The 18,923-nt window shown below is 41.0% G+C and overlaps 1 protein-coding gene across 1 annotated transcript in view; it reads right to left on the bottom strand.

Moving 5' to 3' along the window:
* wnt5b (wingless-type MMTV integration site family, member 5b) overlaps nt 1-18,689 on the bottom strand; it is a 76,271-nt gene extending 57,582 nt beyond the window's left edge. Inside the window, exon 1 of the mRNA XM_082167092.1 lies at nt 17,952-18,689. The gene's annotated coding sequence lies outside the window, so the exon portion shown is untranslated. The remainder of the gene's footprint in view (nt 1-17,951) is intronic.
* Between the last annotated feature and the right edge of the window lie 234 nt (nt 18,690-18,923).

Raw genomic sequence — 18,923 nt, 5'->3', positions numbered from 1 at the left:
TGTGGACGGCCTGTTCCAGAAGCAACTGCACTCAGCAGCCCTCTTTCACAGACCTTCAGGCTCTCTGTCTCTAACACAAACACTTACTCTGGCATCACTACATTCTCAAGGTCTTATCGCCATTACACAATCCCAATTTTTTGCATTTTTTGAAGTGCTTCTCTCTCTCTCTCAGAGTAGCACACACACATTGACCCTCTCTTTCTCTCTCTCTCTGTGTGTGTGTTGAGTGTCAGGATGTTTGCAACTCTTCTCTGCAGCGTTGCGCTCCACTGCCCGCCTCTTCCTCCTCCACACAGGCTCGGCTCTCTCTCCCGCAGCTCCCGGGAGAAGCACAGTTCTGACCTCTCTTGCTTGGGGAGGCTGGCTCGTCTCCACCTGCCCTCCCCTCTGCATCTAGACCTGGCAGACACCCAGAGCCGGCTCGCTCGCTCACTCACACCCTCCCTCAACCCCACAGCGGGCGATACCGCGCCGCTTAGGTGGGCAAGACACAGTTTGAAGGCCGACAGTTAGAGAGAGACAGAGTTAGACAGAAAGAAAGGGACGAGATTGCCACTGTACTGGTAAGCAATGTTTTCATCAAAATGCCACAGTTACAACGATAAATTTACATTTATGCACCGGCAGAAACTTTTATCCAAAGCAACTTACATTGCATTCAAGGTACCAAGCCATGATCTTGATGTTGCGAGCACCAGAATTTTCAGCATCATTACTCCAGTCTTCAGTGTCAGTGTTTTTTAGGGACCCTTTATGACTAGAAAGTTCAAAAGACCAGCATTTAACTAATATTAACTATTTTAAATGTCACTTTTGATCAGTTTAATGTATCCTTGCAAAATAAAAGAATACACTTTTTTTAACGGTACTGGCTATATATATTCTAACAGTATGATTTCAGTGATTGCGAATAATACCAACTGATATACATTCATGGTGTATATTCTGAGAGATTCAGCTATCCAAAACAGAACAACAGCGAGGACTTGAAAACAGAAGGAAGCTATAAACTGCATGATTTCATTAATATTTCACATTTTTTTAATTGTTTGAAAGTTATTGAGCGATCCACCAGGGGCGAGTGTGTGTTAGAGCAAATGTGGGCCGCAATGGGGGGAAATCCATTGCCAGCTGAACCCAGATTGATGATCGTCTCTTGCAGCGGCAACAGCATCTGGTAAATGCCCACACGCAGAGAACAACCCCCTTCACAGGATACTAATGGAACGGCCCAAATTGGTGTTTGGGCCCAAACCAAGAACACGAGTGTTGTCTGTAGCCATGCAGAACTAGAGAGCAGACAGCTGGGCACAGATACTGATTGATCACAGTGGTGCGTACAGGAATGTTGAGTGTGGAGAGGTAAATGGGAAAAGGGAAGAGAGAGTCTGGAGGGCTGCGTGTGTCTTGAGCCGCATGGCACTGAAGGACAGACATGGGCCATGACGGACACTGGAAATGCTGAAGCGTTGCATTTTTCTGACTGCCTCTCAAACGCCCAGCTACAAGTACATGGGAGAGAGAGAGAGCACAAACACAGTCTATAGCACTACAGGAGTTTATCAGCATCAGCACTCATGCATTATACATGCTTTTTACAGAAAACATGTGACGCATGCTTGCTGCCACAAATCCCCATGGTAAACATAACTGATCTACCAAATAATCATTGCAACTAAAAAAAAAAGAAAAAGAAGAGACCTAATATTTCCCAAATCCTTTCAAATCTCTCATCCCTGGATTCTCTATCCCAATGTTTCTGAGATGCTTTGAATCCTCTTTGGCCGTTCCTGAGCTTGGCTAAAATCCCCTTCGATGGCCACTTACATAATTTAAATTCCCAGAGCTATCGGTTTTAATTTTGTCCTTCCTGCATTCAATTTCTATCTTCATTTTCTGAATCAGTATAGGAGTGAACAGCCATGTAAGGGGAAATATTAAGTTTAATCCGTTTAATTTGTGAGAACGACTGTCTGACTGTGCTTTTTAATTATATTAAATAGTTTAAATATTAGTTTAAATGATATTACTATATGACAGAAAAGTGATGACAGACCAATATGCATTTACATTCACAACACCAAGAATTTGCTAAAAGATGTCTGATTGTCTACACTACATACTCTTTTAGCAAAAAAAGAAAAAAACATGGCAATTAAAATAATTTCAAAAAGATTTTTTTTTTTTTTTACAAATATTATATTAATTACAAATATTATTTAATGTAAATGTTTTAAATGTAAACTATAAATATATATAAAAAATATAAATATATAAATTAAATGAAGATTTATATACATCAATGACCAGTGAATGACAAGTTTGATTAAACCATCAATGTATGAGGAACAAATATTATAAATATTTTAAATATGAGGGAAGAACAAAAATACTAAACTTGGTTAGGGAGGTATTTGTCTTACAAAATTATTTGGCAAAAAAACAACAACAAAAAAACACCCATAGAAAACCAAAAAACTCTGAGGAAATGGCATAGATTGACTACAACATTATCAGTTATTAATATTTTGTTGGTTCTCTCTTGTTTTTGCATGTGTTCATGATTTCTTTGTATGACAGCCTGGCCCCTCTCTCTCTCTCTCTCTCTCTCTCTCTCTCTCTCTCTCTCTCTCTCTCTCTCTCTCTCTCTATATATATATATATATATATATACACGCATAGTCAATTATACTATATGAAATTCAGCGGAATGCCCAGTTCTAATGCCAACCTTGGATTCTCTGCCTCGAGTTATCTTCATCTGCTGTCAGGACAACTTGGGTTGGTTTAAAGCGAACACTCTATCTGTCCTCCTTGAGGTGTGACCCCCTCGGCCCCGCAGTGTGCTCTCAGGGCTGATTAGTGGCCCTCAGAGGCTCTCTGGGAGCCCTGTCTGCCTGCCCACTGTCAGTCTAATTGCAGCGAGTGTAGCCGGATCCCTGGGGAGCGCTGGTGTGAAATCCAGATATGATATGTACTATTAACTAAACTGCAAAAATCCCCATGCACACACGCTGCCTGAGCTCTCCGTGCATCATCCAGCCCGCGCCACAGACACAATCTGCCTCTCAAACACGCTGTAAATTACAGCAATGAAAGTGAGGAAGAAAGGAAGAGAAATTCAGGAGAGTGACAGGCCGATATATTGGCAATGGGGGGAAAACCCTACCTGCTTGTCTGATTAACAGATTTCCATTTCATTTATGTCATTCGTTAAATGCAAGCAATATAACAAAAACCAAGAGTTGTGCTGTCCTGAATATCACCTGACCTTAAAGGGACAGTTCACCCAAAACTGACAATTCTGTCATCGCTCCACCAGCACACCCTCAAGTTGTTCCAAACCTGTATGAGTTTAAGTGTCTTTCTTCTGTTGAACACAAAAGAAGATATTTCTAAAGAATGTTGGTAATCACACAGCCACTGACTTCAATTGTATTGGGGAACAAAATACTATGGAAGTCAATGGTTACAGTCAACTGTCTGCTTACCAGCATTCTTCAAAAATATCTTCTTTTTTGTTCAACAGAAGAAAGAAACTCAAACAGCTTGAGGGGGAGTAAATGATGACAGAATTTTCATTTTTGGTTTAACCCCTTTAATGTCTCATTCAGTTGTATAATTGTGTCTTCATGTCTTGCTGTCTCTCTCACTCCAACCCTCTTTCTGCACGAAATCAGAAAAGATTTCAAGATAACTCTCTCAGTGCATTCCTTCTGTGCCTGCTTTCCCACTGTTTCAGATCTTTGCCTCTGAATCTGTCTTCCCCAAATCTTCCCCTATATGTTTTCTCTAAAGGAGAGAGCGCCCTCTGTCTGCAGCCGCAGGAACGACTCTTCAGCACGAGCCATTGTCTTCATACCAGAACATCTGCCAGCATGAGATCATTTTATAAACTCTGAAGACAGGAAAGACGACGACAAAGGAATTAATCTTGCTCAAGGTATCTGTCTTGACAGTACCAGCAATCAGAAACAATTCAAGGCCCTCCGTTCTGAAAGATCCCCAAATCAATTCCCTTGACAGTGAGTTATCACCTTGATGCGTGAAACGCTCCGGCAGCAGCATCTCTATCCTCCCGATGCAGAATGGGCTGATAGTGGAAGAGATGATGGTGATAACTGAAGGAGGACAAATGTTTAGGGGGAAAATAGAACAAAACCAGACGCAAAGCAAACAACTGCTCTCAGCTTTGCTGAAAAACAACTGAAACCAGCCAAATGTTTGGTGGTCTTATATGGTTTAGGCTGGTCTAGCCAGTTTCCCAGTCTGGATAAGTTGGATTTTAGATGGTCGGTCAGCTGGTTTCCCAGTCTGGCGAGCTTACAAGTGCCCAAACCCCCTCTAAAACCAGCAGGACAGACTTGTCAAACCAGCATGGGAGACCATATAGGGAAACCCAGCAGTCTGGGAGACCATGTAACCACTTTAGGCTGGTTTAAGATGCTTTTTCAGATATCGGCACAGGAAATCACAGTTTAACCTTTAAATCTGTAAACCATTGAAAGGAAAACATTCATAGACACCAAACAACACAAGACGGCTTCATGTGTTCTGAACTCCAGCAAAACAAAACATATAAAAATAAAAAAAATGTCAGGAACCAACAATACATTTCTACATTAGATTTTATTTAAAGTAGAAGATGTTAACACACAGAATGTGTAGGAATGATAAATCTGAAGGATTTATGCTGTGCTATGCGGAGGCAGACGCCTCTCTGGGTGTTAAAGCCCTTCACGCTTCGGATCAATAAAAGAGCTTACACTTCCTCCACTCATTTCCATCGTCCCTCCATCCCTCATGTAAACAATGATACAGAGAGTGATCTGTGCAAAGATATATGGGACAAGGTGACAAAGAGGAAAAACCCTTAGATCAATACTGCTTTTCATCTTCTTAATAATTTCATCTTTTGCCTGACATCTTGGCTCGAGCAAAGAGACAGAAAAAAAAGAGCGAGTTGTGTTACACGCATTCACTCAGTGCGGTTTCTCATGCATTCCAGCTTTCAGAAATCAATTCTCTGTTCGTTTTCCCACAGGCGGAGGAGCAGTGACACTAAGCTGCCATAGAGGGGCGATATTTCCCACCAGATATGACTTGTGTCCATCTTCCTCTCTATTCCTCCCTCTAACGCCATCATTCACTCCTCTTTTCACTCTTTAACAGTGAAAAGTTGCAGCTTCCACACAAACACACAAACTGCAATGTCACATAAACAATGGCAAATGCACGAACACACACAAACTCCAACTTTCTCTCCCTCTCTCTCTCTCACACACAAATATTCACTGCAATCACGGTTTGACAATCACCAGGCTATAACTGGCATGCACTGCACACAACTGTCTCTCTCTCTCTCTCTAACACACACACACACGCTGCTCCACCATCTCACAGCTGAAGAAGAGGACCTCAGGGCATAGAGCTTCACCAAAAGCTGTCACGCTGGCAGAAAGGCCTGCAGGGCACTCGCACTCTCTGCGCTCCCACAGGCTTCACCCTCACATCACGGCTCTGCCCATCTATCTGTCTGCCTACACCGACTGTCTTTCAAAACTGCTAACCATCCGTCTGTCTGTACCATCGTCCAATCTGTGCAGTTCTCCCCCTGTCCCATCACTGTCTGAATCCATCACTAATGAAACTCACTGTCCACTCCAAATCATCAGTAATATTTGGTCATTTTGAGATTATTGGCTCTGGTTGATAACTGTGCCCTACTGACAGCCTTGACAATGAATAATGGACATTTTCTGTTATTAATGTTGCATGAATTGTGTGTATGACATCTTGGCTTGACACACACATTACAGATTTTTTTTTTTTATTCAGCTAAATTAAATTAAATTAATCAAAGTTGACAGTAAAGATGTTTATGTTTTAAAAAAGTTATTCCCAATAAATGATGTTCATGTGACGTTTCCATTCATCAAAGAATCCTGAAAAATAATGTATCACTGTTTTCAAAAAAAAAAAAAAATAATTAAGCAGCACAACTGTTTTCAACATTGAAAATAATAAGAAATGTTTCTTGAGCAGCAAATCAGCATATCAGAATGATTTCTGAAGGATCATGTGACACTGAAGACTGGAGTAATGATGCTGAACCATCACAGGAATACATTCAAATGTAGTAAACAGAAAACAGTTTTAAACTGTAATATTTTTCTCACAATATTACTGTATTCCCAAATGTTATATAAATAAATCGCAAAAATGAGATAATTAATTTTTAAAAGAAAAGTTATGTAAATAGAAACGAGAACTTTTCTTTTAAAAATTTATATTTTTAGAATTGTATTTATATAATTATCTATACAATTATAATAATATAGACAAAACATGCCAATTCATATATGTATATATTAAACTAAGATGTTTAATATATTTTATTTCATACTAAATAATAATACTATTAAATAATATATATGAATAATATGAAAATTCCAAATATTTTATGCAATTTAAATAGAATATATTAAACATCTTACAATGCATTATATCTGTCATCAGCCAAAACTCATATCGGTCATTTATAATAATTATTCCTCCTGATTTACAGACTGCAAATCAATTTCATCATCTATCTAAACATCTGTATGTTTGCCATGTAATAACAATGACACTACAGGAATGCAGAACACCACCGAGGGAACCTTAACTCACGGTTAACATGCTCGGATACACACACAGAGGCACAACGCAGCACCTGTTGAGCCTCCTGTCCAGCGTCTGCTTTAAACGTCGTCTCGAGGCCTCTGCACGCTCTAAATGGCTCTTTAAAAGAGCCTCCGTGGATGTGGAGGACCACACCAGCAGTCCAACGAGTCCCATTCACCGGGGCCGTGTTTGGGTTGGCCGGCTGAAAGAGGCGTGATTTACAATAGATCAACACAGCCGTCCGGCCCGGGACACACAGAGCGGGCCCCTGCTGTGTCATTTGGGGTCAAACGGTAAAGATGTGCCTCGCTAGCGTTAGAGACGAGCCACGACACCCGGCTCTTTGTCCAGGGGTGTTGCTGCTTGGTTGTTTGTTTTGCTGGTGTAAAGACCACATACTCTTGGTATCACGGGTTTGGAGGAGTTCATGGTCCGCTGAGCAGCATCTTTGATCTGCTTGGCTCTCTGACAAACATTCCCTGCCCCGCTAATCCTCATTAATGGCAGGGTTAGAATCCATCTTTTCATCATCCGAGCAAAAGAGTGGAGAGGAGAGGTGGTAAGAGCTGAGAGAAAGTGATGATGCAAAATGCCAAATTGCTCCCAAATGCTGCTCACCGAATTAATGGTACCCCAGATTCTGTCCGTCCATTTGAACGCTGAAGTCGGCGTGTTTCTCACAATGAGGTGAAATCAGTCGTGAAATGCGCCTGAGGCTAAGGTTTTAGGCTTTAGAAAGAGAAAGGGAGTTATTAGGGGTGCTGTTAGAAAGCGAAAAAAGCAAGAAAAAAGTAAACAAAATTAAAAAGGAACCAAAAAGAAAGATGCTTTGAAGAAGGAATGAGAGAGAGGAAAACAACACATCAGCACGTTATAGTTATAGACTAAAAGGGAAATTGACGGAAGGAGCATTTTGGGTACCCCCCCCCACCCCCACAAAACCTGAACTTCCCAAGTGTGTGAATCTGGCTGTGAACACGTGAGGGGATTCTAATAAAAGCCATAATGTTGTGGCAGTGGAGTGGGAAACCTCAATGGATTCAACAAAAGACCTGCTGCTGTTTCGAAGCCCTCCAGACATCCTGATGCCCCCACAGAGCCCACCACGACTCCACAGAACCAAGCACTCGCAGGTCTCCTTTCACTTCAGAAAGGCCATTCAGGGTCTGGTTCTGAATTTTAGCAAACAAAACCACAAGTTCTATTGCATGTTTAGTCTGAGACACCCTTTTCATTCACCCTTTATTTACACTTGGAATAGCAACAATGAGAAGCAGAGTTCGCATTTACATCACATTTAAATGACTAGAAATAAAGTAAAAATACCCCTGCAATTTTAGGCTTTAAAACCACCACTAAACGCTTCACAGTTGAAAGTAAAACCTGTCCAACCCAGAGTTCCTATCGTTAACTTAAACTATAAAACTAACATTACATTAACTACATTATAAATTATAACTTTAATTAAATGATAGTAATTATACTAAAATGACACTGGCCCAAACCAGATGAAAAATGCAAATTCGATCCCTTAAATTCAAAGTAGCGTTCCTATCTTCAACAAGCTGCATGTTTTGAGGTAGCATTCACACTAAGTAGTGATGAGTGCTTTAATAAACATCACTAATAAGAAAATGGTGCACTGCTCTTAACATCTGTAATGCCTCAGACTGTATAAAATGCAGGCAAATTTGGAACAATACCAGCACATTGTGTTTGAGTGTTACTAGGTCACAGCGCTAGATTAGGCGAACTCCCACCATTTGCCCCCAAAAATCTTGTTTAAGAGAAACCCTTTTTTAACCCAAACACCCCATTTCCCCCTCTCTCGCTGTCAGCCCTCTTCCCAGGACTCCCCAGACCCTCACCCTATCACGCTGGTAAATGACTCCATTGAAGTCCTGTTTGCTCAAGTGGGCCCGGCCAATTATCTCCCAGCTTTCAGAGCTCTTAATGACACCAATTAAGGCTGCTGTGAGGGCCGGGGCAGCGAGGTCAGTCTCTCGTCTAGCGAGTGTATGTGTGTGAAGCTAAACTGTGGGGAAATTGTGTTTCAATTGGTGCAAGAACAAGAAAACATGTGAGAGGAGAAAATGAGTGTTTTAGAGAAAGCGTGGCCATATGTGAGAGAGTGTGTGTGTGTGTGTGTGTGTAGGCTCAAGCAGGATTTACACAGCTATTATACCAGTCTATTACCGGCGCTCTGCTAGTGCCCTCGCAATCTCCTTAGCTCACTCCTTAAACCCTATTCCTCACTCAATGTGTTCAAATGTGCAGAGCAGAACCGCCCGCTCTCACCCAAATCCCCCGGCAGCGCTTTAGTGCTGCCCCTGTCAGGCCCTCCGATTGCAACACATCGCTACAGAAAAAAAGACAAATGCATAATGCATAATAATACTCATTTGCTCTACAGCAACATTCATGAATGCATGTAGACCTGAATCTCTCCAACAGTATTCACAGAAACAATCGGTTATGATGAAATGCAGCCTGAAGTCATAGTGCAAGGAGAAGGACTTTTTGGTTTAGATCTACAATAAACACTATAGGCAGAATGTGATCAGTTATGTGCAACAGCAAACCACATTTTTCTATATCTGATATGTTCTAGTTTCCACTAAATCACAGGAAAAGAATGAGTTAAGTGTAAAAAGAGTGACTTACACAATGCGTTAATGAGGAAAAGCTCGTTGAAACCCTGCCAATGCAAACTGTGCATTACAGATCTCATGGCAATACTTAAATGGAAATCTCTCCATTTGTGAGTGCTAGCATGAACGCAAGACTAGTATAGACAGGTAGCCAGATTGATCATTCCATGGTTAGAGGACCAGCATGTTGTCGATGCTGATCTCCAGCATGGTATCTTAGTGTGCTGGTATCATCATTACCAGTTTCCGAACTAGCAGTGCAGCACCGGGGGAAGGTCAAAAGAGTTCAGCTTGCAGATGGGACATCTTTAGCCACTGCATTGTATCGCTCAATTTTTCCAGTGTCTTGAAGCATAAGCATGCAAAAAAATGGCATGTCTTAGAACTGGTTAAATATTTAAAGATAATTATTAATTATTATAAAACCATTATAACCATACTCCATTCTGTTGTGTTCTGTCTAGTTAAGTTTAAAGACGACCTATTATGCCAGGCAACTGGGCAACTCCGGCCCTCAAGATCTACTTTCCTGCAGACTTCAGCTTCAACCCTAAACAAACACACCTGAACAAGCTAATCAAGGACTTCAGCATTACTAGAATCCTGCAGGCAGGTGAGTCTGATCAGAGTTGGAGTTAAACTCTACAGGAAAGTGGATCTCGAGGGCTAGAGTTGCCCAGCCCTGTAGTCTACTAGAATAGGTTTTCATTTTTGAATGTTAAAAAAAATATATTTTTCAAATATTTTACATTGTTGCAGCTCCTCTCTTCCCAGTCTGTCAGTAACACTCTGTTTAGTTCCTGTCTCTATGAAGCCCTCCTTCAGAACGGTGCCATGTGCTCTGATTGGTCGGCTGGACCAGTGTGATGTGATTGGTCAACTGCTTTGAGCGTGTTTCGGAAATGTCACACCCCTTACCATAACCACAAATTTCAACACACTACTAACTAACTCAACCAGGCCTCGTCCATTTCTTGGGAGAAATTACTTGGGCGGGGATTATTTAAAGTCGGCATGAAACGGAAGTTGAGATTGTCATTTTGTCCTTGTTGTGACGTATATCCGAGTGAAACGGCTTCTGAAATTAGAAAAAAAATGTAGGGCGGGGCTTGATTTCGTCCTTCGGGAATTGATTGGATCGTTGGAGGTTGGGTGTTGCAAACAAAATGGAGGCAGATTTGAATGCCAGTTTACATTCAGTTGTGTAGGATTTCTCTCCACCGGACTCCCACCGTTACCCTCCCATGAAGGATTTTTTATTGAGGAGCCCGGCGACGAGAACGAGGACGAGCAGCTAAATTTGCAGGCAGGAATCAGCCCATATTTATATGAGCCTCCCGCGAACCAAGATGAGTCAAGTCAAGTTATCAGTCAAGTTCACCATCGAGAGCATCTCGACGTGTCCGATAAGTAAATAACTAGATTTAGATAAGATAGATAGCCTACCATTCGGACACTTCGAGATGCTCTCGAGGGTGAACTTGACTGATAACTTGACTTGACTCAAAACGAGACCGACACCGATAGCCGCACCCTCATCGGCTCTGGCCGCACCCTTTCGCCATGGCACGTGACCGAAAGAGAAGAGAGGTCGTTTCGAGGGGGGAGGGAAGGGTAATGTATTTGATTAAAGATTATAAGGGTAAATGAATTTTTTTTAAATAATGAAGTGCACAGATAAATCATTTATAATAAACACTACAATATTACATATAAAAAGAAGATTTGTCAAATTTGATTTCATGCCGACTTTAAATGTCTAATATTGTGATTTGTTCGTTCCCGGAAGAAAACTCAAGACTACAATGGAGGCGTTTAAGGGAGTTCAGAAACAGTGCGCTCTGATTTAGAGAATAACTGCCTTTGAGTTAGCCTAGAAATCTAGACGCACCCTAGCGGCAGCAAAATGTATTTTGCAGCCAGGGCAGTCTAGCAACTCTCCATAGACTTTCGAGCTGCAAAAACCTAAATTGGGTCAGGCCAATCACGTCGCGTATAGAGTATGCGGGGCGGGCTTAACATATGACGACAGAGTTGCGACGGTTACCTGGCTGCTACTTGAAAACAAAGAATGACGGCTGCTGGCGAACATCTTTCGAATCGGCTTTGTCCGCGACTCTGGAGGACTTGGAGTTAAGTTTTTCTTTGAGAAAAGAGCATAGAACGGCACTTAAGTCATTCTTAAAAAAAGGAAGATGTGTTCGTTGTTTTGCCGGCCAGATATGGCAAAAGTTGAATCTATCAACTAGCTCCGCTGTTGGGAAAACGCTCTGGGGTGCGTTTCCCGAAAGCATCGTTAGCCAACTATGGTCGCAAGTTCCCTCGTTGCCAATAGAGTTCAATGGACATTGCGATGAACTTGCGACCATAGTTGGCCAACGATGCTTTCGGGAAACGCACCCCTGGTTGGTTGAAGCGCTGTCCTATTGCGTGCAGAGGGAATTTGAAAGACAGCCGTTTATCCCGCCCCTCGGAGTGAGCGTGTCTATGGTGAGTTTCCAGACCTAACATCTTGATGTAGGTATGGCTTGCCAGGCTACCTTTGAGTGACTGTGCTTTGGGATTTTTCATGCTCAAACAACAACATTATACACTAAAGTTGAAAATGTTAAAAAAGGGGGGGAAAGCATTTTAGGTCTCTTTAACATAGTATCATCCAAAATACATATGAGGACCCATTATAGTTGCTACACTGCAAAAAGTAATTTCCTAACTCGAATTTGTGTCTTGTTTTAAGCTTTAACCTCAAAAACAAGAAAACAAGACTAAGTATCTCATGCAATTTATCATCTGTAGTAATTATTTCTTGATTTAAGAACGTTTGGATATAAGCGAGACAAATATATTATCCAAAAAAAGCCTCTGGTGCACATCTCTTGTAAATATGTACATGTGAATACACAAACACACACAAACATTCAAACACATAGTTTGCTAATATCCAGATTACAGAGGAGACAGTAAACAGTGTGGAGCCAGACTCTGGACCATAGCAAAGCTCAATTAGGGCATAAAACCAGGAGAAAGAGGCAAATCATCCATTCTTGCGCCCTTCAACAAGTTCCAGAAACCCTGCTGCGCTTCAAACCCGTCCTGCTGCCCAGGCCACACTCATACACTCACCATCAAGACAACCAATTTTGCACATCATTATCTAACAGCGAGGGGGAGAGATTCACATGCATGGCTTTTATCTGTTACTACACTTTGAATCTTGAGCAGGAATCCACAGGCCTTAAAGTGGTTAAAAACACACACGCTCACACATATGCACAAAACAGCCGTCTATATCTGTAAAATCTATTCTCTCTCATGAAAAACTCTCTAAATAAGCAGAGTCTTTTTGCATAGTTGATTAATGTGCTGGAATATCCCTGAATTCTGCCGACGGGGAATCTTCTCTTCACACCCAGAGGTGAACACACACACTCACAAATTAACAGCTGGCCAGAAGTGTCTCATACAGCTGTGTTTACACTGGGTCGATGCCATGGTGCACTGACAATACATCCTAGTGGGGAGAAACATCATGTATGAATTATTCTACCGGTAACATCCACAGCCACTGTTTCATGGGTGCATTGTGGTTGCGGCAAGATTTCAATATGCATACAAAGTGGGAAGAAACTTTAAGGCCATAAAGATACTCTACATTAGCAAACAAGCATGAATGCAAGCTTTTGTTTTCATGTTTTGTTGTACATACTTAACGTTACATTGCAGTGGACTCAAGGGGGCGATAGAGTTTCCTTCAAATGTCTGTGACATTAAACTGTGTGTTATTATTCAGGTAGCTAGCTATAAACATGCATAAGCTGACACTGCTTACGACAGCTTCTTTTGCACTTGATAAATGTCATGCTAAGTCCGCACCAACAATCGAGGCACTCTAATTTCAGCATTACTCATGTTGTGTCTGAGATGCGCGCAGCACTTCTGCTGATCATTGTCTGTGTCTGGACAGTACGTCAATACGCATGTGTGTGTGTGTGAGCGATAGATGCTGACGCACGTCAAAATACACGGTACAGGTGATGAAGGTAAACACACAGACAGACAAGCCCGTTCACACTCAGACATGATGTCGATACGCTGTGCCCTTCAACGGGAGAAAGGCAAGAGGCCAAAACGTGAGCATTTCACAGCCTGGATGTCTCTAATCGATGAACGCAGCCTGCTGTTCTCAAGGCGGTGTTGAAATAGTGGCATGTTTTTAAGAGTGCACACCTGGTGTTGGGGCTTCTTGTGAGCATCTGAACAAATAACACTGGCTCTGACATGATTACAAGCTAGAAAACATCTCCAGCCAGAAGCCCATAATCTCTGGCGAAAAATAAGTGCAGTGCAATGCAGAACTGTTATAGAGTTGCTCAGCAAGTCAAGATTTTAGTTTACGCTGCATTATAAGTCTGGGATAGCTGGGAAAATGATGATCCCATAACCTCATATTCACATGACGTCTGACCTATAGTCAAGCCCATGAAGAGTCTGCATGAACTTTGCAGAATTGGCATTTTACACGCCCCTTGTGTAGTTGTTTATTAAATGTTTTGGCTAATTTATGATTTTAGCTATGCATGAGATGAGAATGCTTTTCTATCTTCTTAATTCAACACATCTGACAATGTTTATATATATATATATAATAAATGTCAAATTATTTCAGGGCCATTGCATCTGTTTGCTATAGACTTTACGCAATTTTTATCCAAAAAAAAGACTTGCTCCGCCACTGCGTTTGATCTCTCATGTGGATATGAGGGTCATACGCACACATCAACGCTATAGACACATCAGGCTCGAGTCAGACAGTAGGCACTTCTACACGTTTATCAGTCCCTAAATCAGTCAAAGAAAAGCTTACATGATAGAGTCAGAGGCCAGCACAAGTGCTTGTGAGCAGGGGGTGGTAATATTTGCACTTAAAAGAAAGAGGCCTAACCTCTCAATGGACTGCTGGGGAGTATTGTCACACTTTTGAGAGGTATCTGGTTCATGGTGATCAGGAACAACAAAGAACAACCTCACAGATCGCGTTTGATTCCTAGTACATGATGTTAGATTGCATGAAGGTTTGTGTGTATGCATTTTCCTGAAAGCGAGAGAAAGAAAGGTAAGTGATAGGAGAAAGAGAAAAACAGACAGAGAGCCAAAGAGTGTGTGTGCTGCGGATGATGGGGGATGTGTGTGTGTGTGTGTGAAGCGCGTGCTCAGGCAAGAGAGGCAGGTTGGCTTGTGCAGGTGGGCTGTTGACGGTTTTATCTCTCTGAATCAGCTTTTGAGAGGTTTCCCAGAGCTTTGGCCACAGAAACACGACTGGTGTCTGCAGCTTCTCATTCCACCCCAGAACTCAAACATTTCATTAAATGAATCAATGTCTTAATCAACCCAGCCCCCGTCACATTCCAAATACCACAGAAAAACAGATAGACACATATAAAGGAGAATAGGGGAAAACCCTTGAGGAACGAGGCTAAAAACATCTGAAAGCTAAACAGCAAGCTCTTGATCAGATATCCGACCCTTTTCCCTTCAAAAACGAGGCTTTAGGCTGGGTGATCAAAGAAAACAGCCGCAAACTCTTTTAAAACTAATTCAGAAAAGGAAAACCTCAACAAACGCACTTCCATACACATCCTCAGATGTTTACCACACCGTGGATAACACATTTTCAGATTCATGCTGATTTAAATCACCACATCGCTGCAGAACAAATGGGAATAATCAAATACAAGACGGGTGCCCGTCTGCTCTTACACGGACCGTCCTGCTCAAAAAGAAGGAGCATTAAAAGGAATGCTAGTCACGAAACGACAAATTAAAGTACAGGACTCCGTGGACCCTCTTAACCTCAGAGAGCGGTCAGCTAGAGGAAAGAAGTGCATGTGTAAGAATGACCGTTTTTAAGTATCGATAAGGACTTGCATACAGCACATCTGGCCAATACGTTTAACACAAGGCCGGCATATCAATTAATCCTGCACAAATACAGTCTCTGGCAGGGAGAAATACATGAAATATATAGGGGAATGAAACCCGCAGCCAGCGTTTATACACACAACAGGAGATATTGCTTCCCACTGTCTGTTCTTCAGTTGGAGCTGATAAAAGAGAGCCTCCGAGTACATCTAAATCTTCACGTGTTTGGTTAAACGACACCTGTTTATATTTTTGCGGTTAGAAACTATTTTGGCCCAGCAGACAAGAATCTTCTTATCATTCCAGAGGCACTGAAAAGGTAGCTTTACATTACACAAACACAAACTGTGGAGAGAGCAACACAAGAAATATCCATAATAATCAAACAAAACAGAAGCACGCAACATTTTGCATAATGTTTGTTAACCCTTCAAAACATCTCAGAAAAGGAAAGGATTTCTATTTTCCAACACATTAAGACTTAAATAATATTTCACAATTTGGAATCCATGACAATCTCCCTGGATATAAAAACTCATTTAGGGTTAAAAATGGCAAGTATTGTAGTAAAAGCAATTTTTATGGAGAATTACTTTAGCAAAAAAAAAAAGAAAAAAAAAGTTAATTATGTCTGTTTTGTTACAGATAGTTATTGCTTGATAATCTTCAGACAATTTGAATATACATAGGCCTAACAATTATACAATATATTAATATATTTTCAATCACAGTTAAACCATCTTAAAGACGTTTCACACAAAAACACTATAGGCTACTTTGTGATAGTTCACACCAAAATGAAAAATCTGTAGTTTACTCACTCTGAAGTTTTTCCAAACCTGTATGAATTTATTTTTTCTGCTGAACACAAAAGAAGATATTTTGAAGAATGTTGGTATAACAAAATAGTTGATGGGCCCCTTTGACTTCCATAGAAAAAAATAAAATAATATATGGAAGTCAATGGGGCCCACATTCTTCAAAATATCTTCTTTTGTGCTCAACAGAAGAAAGACACTCATACAGGTTTGGAACAACTTGAGGGTGAGTAAGTGAAATGATGACAGAAATAAAATTTTTGGGTGAACTATCCCTTTAAGTGTAAATATATAATAACACGATAAATAATGATTTCGTCGCTATCCAGTATTGATTCAAGCGCTCGAGCAGCGAACTGTTGCTATGGTTACCTCCTCATGGTGAACCACTTCCGTTCGCGAGCCTACAAACTTGGGCTGTGACTAATTTGTAATCTAATTTCTGGGGTTACTCAAACGTTTGAAAACACTGTTAAATTACATAAATATGTAACAACAGCTGCTATAAAAGAATAGACACTTTAAAAATCCTGGCTTCAAGAATCAACCCCCATAATTTGTACCTGGCGCTTTTCAGACGCACGGGAATTTTTTTTTTTTAATTGACAAACTACAGATGGCTTATTTAAAAGCTGCACCAAAAGTCAGCAACTGTCAATCATTTTTCAGCTTCAACACATTACATGAAGTAGCCTTTTTTCGCAAGGAAGTACCGGCACGATCCAGATAATAATTTCAAACATTTGTGCCCCAAACTGAGACTAAAGACTGGTGGTAAGTGACTCAGATTATTTTAGTATCCCAGTCTAAAATTAACTGTAAAAAAAGTGAGTCGTTTTAAACATTGGGCCATTATAATATGATCACGATATGAGTGTTCTTTATGTAAACGATTGCTGGCCTAAATAAGACTCGTTAGGGGAGAACGGGGAGTGATGAAAACATTTTGTATTTTTTGTAAGATATTTTTTTATCTGTGTGTCTCCAACTTTATATAGCTAGCGAGTATTTCCATATTTGTCTGTTACATATTTACGTACGTCATAAATCTACAATTTACGTAAATTAGCCTAATGCCATGTACAAAGAGTGCGCAGGGATGCAAGCCTACAAACAGGGTCGTAACGCTAATAGAAAACATGCTTTATGAAAACATTATGCGCGTGAATAAAACACTAAAATAATTTCACTTCAGCTCCATGCTATTTTTATCCAAATGGTCAACAAACAGGAAACATTTATTTTGCAGGCAAAAACTACACTTAAAAAGGGATAACAAATATATAAAACATAATTGTGAGAGTGTTAGTGAATTGCACGGCTGTATCAAACGCAGGCCTACACACGGTCCCATTATGTGCAAAGTGTTAAAACACTCCCTGTCTGCTCAATATTTCCATTTTTTTTAACTATTTTTTAAAAATGTAGATGAAAGCTTCTGTGGGTGTCAAACAAGAGATACTGATTCAAATAATAGGCTACTCGTTTTGTCATTTAATATCCCTCAGCATGAACGCAAATCAAATGTTAAACGAGACTAGAAGTTATATGTTTTAATATATTATATATTTTATATATTTGTAGGACAAAGAGTCCTACAACTAGCAGTGTGACCTCAGGTAGGTGACAGTGACTTTCCTCCTGTAACTAATTTCTGTAATTGCTGAAACCGAGGGTGCTGCAGCTCACCCCTCTCTCTCTCTCTCTATCATGCCTTAAGCAAAAACATACTTTTGCAGGAACCTTGAGATGAATCGGGTTTATGAAGCTGGCCGGCACAAACCTTTCTCAAGGCATGTTCTGAAACAACCACACGCTCCAGGCAACATCAACAAACATCCTTTCCAAACAATGTATGCTACATCTTTTAGGTTTGATAGTAACTAGAGCTTACTTGTTTGCAGATCTCGATCTATCCGTTCAGTGTATGTCTCCAAAAGTTCCTCCAAAGTTCCAGAGTTGAAGTCTTGACAGCTGAACTTGGTCTTCTGCTCTCCGTTATGTTCTTTTGAGCGCTTAGTTACTTTTGAAAACATGAAACAATTCCACCTCCGATCAATAGAACATTGGTACTCGAGTTTCCAGTGTTTTTCTCTCTTTCATTCACTTACAACAAAAACATAGCTACTCCAAAACACGGCGCTGTCCATTGCACACACACACACACACGCACAGAGAGAGAAAAAAAGTTCCGCGAAAATGACTCGATTTAATTTTTTCAAACTTTTGATACACTCACCGGGCTACAGTGCTTTACGACGTCACGCAACAGGTGTCAATTAAACATTCGATAGTTTGACAAGAGCGCAAACAACCGCGCTGCGCGTGCGGTGCGCAACGGGGGCGACTAAAGCCTTTTCCTCCTTATTAAAGAAATTAGCAGACAAAAGCAGTCTGGAGTCATTCAGTCCACCTCACAGAGCTCATGCATTCACAACTTTTGCGCTTAAAACTTCAGTTCTGCATTAAATCCTCCTTTTGCGCAGGAAATTCGGAAACCTTTTCAAACTTTCCCCCTCTTTTCTTTCCAGAGGCTGTTCGGGCTCTTAACCCAAAACCTAAAGCAGACGACGAAGAAACTCCAGCGACTGCTTCAGTCCGCAGGCAGGGGGGTGAAAGAGTGAGTTTTGACTAGTTTGCGCTTTGCCTCCTCATGGGCCTGCCCTCCCCATCTCTCCAGCTTCGACACAGGGGAGGGAGAGAAACCACAGTCCTCCAACAGCGCCCTGCCATTCGACGAACACTTGAACAGCGTCCCAACCACTGCTCCTATTAGTCAGACAATAAAGTTGTAGTAATTAGTTTTTATAAGAGAGATGATCTTTATTGTGGCAGGCCTGGGTATACTTTGGGAAACCTATTTAAA

This window comes from Leuciscus leuciscus, assembly GCF_965113295.1.
Source record: "Leuciscus leuciscus genome assembly, chromosome: 4".
Classification (NCBI taxonomy): domain Eukaryota; kingdom Metazoa; phylum Chordata; class Actinopteri; order Cypriniformes; family Leuciscidae; genus Leuciscus; species Leuciscus leuciscus.
This window is presented reverse-complemented; position numbering and strand designations above follow the sequence as displayed.